The 4,932-nt window shown below is 49.1% G+C and overlaps 1 non-coding gene across 1 annotated transcript; it reads right to left on the bottom strand.

The window, feature by feature from the left end:
- Positions 1-732: 732 nt before the first annotated feature.
- Positions 733-804, bottom strand: TRNAC-GCA (transfer RNA cysteine (anticodon GCA)). The gene has a single exon. It is a non-coding gene; the product is annotated as a tRNA-Cys (tRNA).
- Positions 805-4,932: the final 4,128 nt, after the last annotated feature.

The raw sequence follows: 4,932 nt of genomic DNA, 5'->3' as shown, positions 1-4,932 counted from the left end.
TCCCACACACCCACTCCTGCCCCCAAACTCCCTCCCAGAGCCTGTACCCTCACCCCCTCCTATACCCACACCCCTTGCCCCAGCCCAGGGCCTGCACCCCAGACATCCTCCCCCCACCCAAACTCCCTCCCAGAGCCTTAGGCAGTTGGGGGGAAGAGTTTGGGGGGGTGGTTTCTGGGCACCACCAAAATTTCTACAAACCTGGTGCCCCGTTCACACCTTCTGGGCACATGAAGTTTGAGATGTCTTCAGGGATGACATGTAAATCCGTTGCTAACAGTCCCCCTGATGATGAATGGGCACTGCAGTAGCTAATAGTTTTCCAACCCCTGTGGTCAGTCCTTTGTTGACACTGAGGAGTCAGAATTACAGCATACTTCAGTAACAAACATGTAAAATCTCATAGCTTCACATACAATGTCGGTGGACACATTTTAACAGGAAAATGATCTTCAATAGATCATGCATTTTCAAATGATACCTCACAAGGCATACTTTGTACAAAACATATCATAACCATATAACAGTGGTGAATATGGGGGTTCAGGCTCTTACTTGGGGGTACAGTGTGTCACACTTAGAGAACTGGATCTGATTTCAGCTGATCGATAGGTTTGCTATGTTTTTAGACATTATACAAGCCCCAGTCCCCGCGCCATTCAGTGGAACTGCTGAACATACTAGAGATGGATATGAAAATATATTTATATTAAAAATAAAAAACAACTCCTAAGGGAGCACCTGGATTTGAACCAGGGACCTCTTGATCTGCAGTCAAATGCTCTACCACTGAGCTATACTCCCTGTGACAGCATCATGTTGGAGCCAGTCATCTTGAGGATTATGAAGGACACACCCTAGTTCAAAGAGTTCCTCTTATATTCCCAGCCATGGGTGGTTTAAAAATGGGGGTTTATTAAACATTATACGTGCATGTAAACACCACACCTCGCACAACCCCCACACCTGCTCGGTCTCACCAGACCACAATTACTACTTCTCTGGGACCACACCCTGCTCTCCAGCTCTGGGCAATTTAACCTCTCCAGCATTGCTCCAAACCCTTAAAGGCACAGGGCACATGTAAATAGGACCCATTACTCCCCATAGCATTAAATAAGGAACTCCCAGATACTGGCATTCTGACCCGAAACACAGAGCTCCCAGACTCTGGTTGAGAAACACAGAGCTCCCGGGAGTGTCAGCCACACCCCTGTGCCCTGCAGCAGACTGAGGCACGGGCAGTGAGCAGGGCCCATAACGCACAGGTCCCTTTTTTATATTTTGCACAATTCTGGTTCAGTGGGCCAATTCTTGTCTCCCATCCAGCAGGCCTGGGCTTAATTCACAGCCAATGCCGAGCTGAGTTTTCCGAGCAAAGGCTGAAGGAACGGGGTGTGTTTAGTTTGGAAAAGGGGTGATGAAGGGGGGAACATGATAACGGTCTTCAAATACTTGAAAGGCTGCCATTAAAAAGACGGAGAAAAGTTGTATTGACTTTATCCCTTAGCTCTCACTGCCTAGAATCAGAGGGCTGCTTGAAGGATGGGGTGCACTCACCTCACACTGGATGGGGTCCCCCCACCCCATCACAGGGAGCCAAATTTTAGTGTAGACACACGCACAAATGTTGCCTTGTATTGACATAACCCTGCAGTGTAGATCAGGGGAGAGTATGTGTGTGCAGCTGAAGGGGGAAAAGCGTCTTCCCAAGACTGCCATTTCTGCCCCTTCTGCTGAGTCCCCGGGGCAGGAGACACCTCAGGAAAGTTTCCTTTGCAAGGCATCAATAATAAAATTGGTGAAAGTTCAGAATCAACATGGCCTGACATCAGAATTCCAATGCCCTAACCCGGAGCTAACACGAATGGTCTGGCATATTGAATGCAATGCTCAGTGCTAGGCTGCAGCTCATTTGCAACAGCATTTCACAAGGAGAAGAAGACCAGCTAATTGTATGATTATTTACTAGCTTGGGGTTCATTTCCTATTCAGTTCACACAAAAGTGTCTGATTTCCCAGCTCATTCAAACGTACCGACCTGCGGCTGGAGCTCCCCTCCGCCCCTTGTTACCAGCCAGGGCTGGAATGTTTCACATGGACACTGTCGGGAGGAGACATGGGCGTAGGTGCCGATTCCCACTAGCCATGGTTCGCCGCTCCAGGCCAATGGGGGCTGCGGGAAGCGGCGTGGGCCGAGGGATGTGCTGGCCGCCCTTCCTGAAGCCCCCATTGGCCTGAAGCGGCGAACCGGGGCCAGTGGGAGCCGCAATGGGCCGAACCTGCAGACGCGGCAGGTAAACAAACTGGCCCGGCCCACCAGGGGCTTTCCCTGAACAAGCGGTGCCCCTAGTTTGAAAACCACTGGTGTAAGGAATACATAATCTGTAATATCCCCGACTGGGGGTAAAAGGTTAATGGGTCACAGTACAGACATTGAGCTATGAGGGTATGTTGTTCAGATAATGGTTATGTTCAGGTGTGGAGTATAATGCGGGGATACAATGATGAGGATGGATTGACCCTCATTTGGTGAAATTTAACGTTCAGTGAGTTTATGGTTCCAGTTCATATGGTCCAACGGGAAAAGTCTCTCGATCCCTTTCTTGTAGTCGATGCACGATGTCGCTCCTGCTCACACCTGCTGGTACTGTTGGTGGCCAGTGATGTGTTCGATGTAGATGTCCCTGGGCCATCAGATGGTATCTGAGACCACGAGGCGCCGCATCAGCCATGTGTAGCAGCGACCAATCATAGAATCATAGAATATCAGGGTTGGAAGGGACCTCAGGAGGTCATCTAGTCCAACCCCCTGCTCAAAGCAGGACCGATCCCCAACTAAAACATCCCAGCCAGGGCTTTGTCACGCCTGACCTTAAAAATATCTAAGGAAGGAGATTCCACCACCTCCCTAGGTAATGCGTTCTAGTGCTTCACCACCCTCCTCGTGAAAAAGTTTTTCCTAATATTCAACCTAAACCTTCCCCACTGCAACTTGAGACCATTACTCCTTGTTCTGTCGTCAGCTACCACTGAGAACAGTCTAGAGCCATCCTCTTTGGAACCCCCTTTCAGGTAGTTGAAAGCAGCTATCAAATCCCCCCTCATTCTTCTCTTCCGCAGATTAAACAATCCCAGTTCCCTCAGCCTCTCCTCGTAAGTCATGTGTTCCAGTCCCCTAATCATTTTTGTTGCCCTCCGCTGGACGTTTTCCAGTTTTTCCACATCTTTCTTGTAGTGTGGGGCCCAAAACTGGACACAGTACTCCAGATGAGGCCTCACCAATGTCGAATAGAGGGGAACGATCACGTCCCTCGATCTGCTGGCAATGCCCCTACTTATACATCCCAAAATGCCATTGGCCTTCTTGGCAACAAGGGCACACTGGTGACTCATATCCAGCTTCTCATCCACTGTAACCCCTAGGTCCTTTTCTGCAGAACTGCTGCCTAGCCGCTTGGTCCCTAGTCTGTAGCGGTGCATTGGATTCTTCCGTCCTAAGTGCAGGACTCTGCACTTGTCCTTGTTGAATCTCATCAGATTTCTTTTGGCCCAATCCTCTAATTTGCCTAGGGCCCTCTGTAACCTATCCCTACCCTCCAGCGTATCTACCACTCCTCCCAGTTTAGTGTCATCTGCAAACTTGCTGAGGGCGCAATCCACACCATCCTCCAGATCATTTATGAAGATATTGAACAAAACCGGCCCGAGGACCGACCCTCTGGGCACTCCACTTGATACCGGCTGCCAACTAGACATGGAGCCATTGACCACTACCCGTTGAGCCCGACAATCTAGCTAACTTTCTATCCACCTTATAGTCCATTCATCAAGCCCATACTTATTTAACTTGCTGGCAAGAATACTGTGGGAGACCGTGTCAAAAGCTTTGCTAAAGTCAAGGAACAACACGTCCACCGCTTTTCCCTCATCCACAGAGCCAGTTATCTTGTCAGAGAAGGCAATTAGATTAGTCATGCATGACTTGCCCTTGGTGAATCCATGCTGACTGTTCCTGATCACTTTCCTCTCCTCTAAGTGCTTCAGAATTGATTCCTTGAGGACCTGCTCCATGATTTTTCCAGGGACTGAGGTAAGGCTGACTGGCCTGTAGTTCCCAGGATCCTCCTTCTTCCCTTTTTTAAAGATGGGCACTACATTAGCCTTTTTCCAGTCGTCCGGGATTTCCCCGGCTCGCCATGAGTTTTCAAAGATAATGGCCCATGGCTCTGCAATCACATCCGCCAACTCCTTTAGCACTCTCGGATGCAGCGCATCCGGCCCCATGGACTTGTGCTCGTCCAGCTTTTCTAAATAGTCCCGAACCACTTCTTTCTCCACAGAGGGCTGGTCACCTCCTCTCCATGCTGTGCTGCCCAGTGCAGTAGTCTGGGAGCTGACCTTGTTCGTGAAGACAGAGGCAAAAAAAGCATTGAATACATTAGCTTTTTCCACATCCTCTGTCACTAGGTTGCCTCCCTCATTCAATAAGGGGCCCACACTTTCCTTGACTTTCTTCTTGTTGCTAACATATCTGAAGAAACCCTTCTTGTTACTCTTGACATCTCTTGCTAGCTGCAACTCCAGGTGTGATTTGGCCTTCCTGATTTCACTCCTGCATGCCCGAGCAATATTTTTATACTCTTCCCTGATCATTTGTCCAATCTTCCACTTCTTGTAAGCTTCTTTTTTGTGTTCAAGATCAGCAAGGATTTCATTGTTAAGCCAAGCTGGTCGCCTGCCATATTTACTATTCTTTCTACACAGCGGGATGGTTTGTCCCTGTAACCTCAATAAGGATTCTTTCAAATACAGCCAGCTCTCCTGGACTCCTGTCCCCCTCATGTTATTCTCCCAGGGGATCCTGCCCATCAGTCCCCTGAGGGAGTCAAAGTCTGCTTTTCTGAAGTTCAGGGTCCGTATTCTGCTTCT

The sequence above is a fragment of the Natator depressus genome, chromosome 28 (genome assembly GCF_965152275.1).
Source record: "Natator depressus isolate rNatDep1 chromosome 28, rNatDep2.hap1, whole genome shotgun sequence".
NCBI classification, from domain to species: Eukaryota; Metazoa; Chordata; order Testudines; family Cheloniidae; genus Natator; species Natator depressus.
This window is presented reverse-complemented; position numbering and strand designations above follow the sequence as displayed.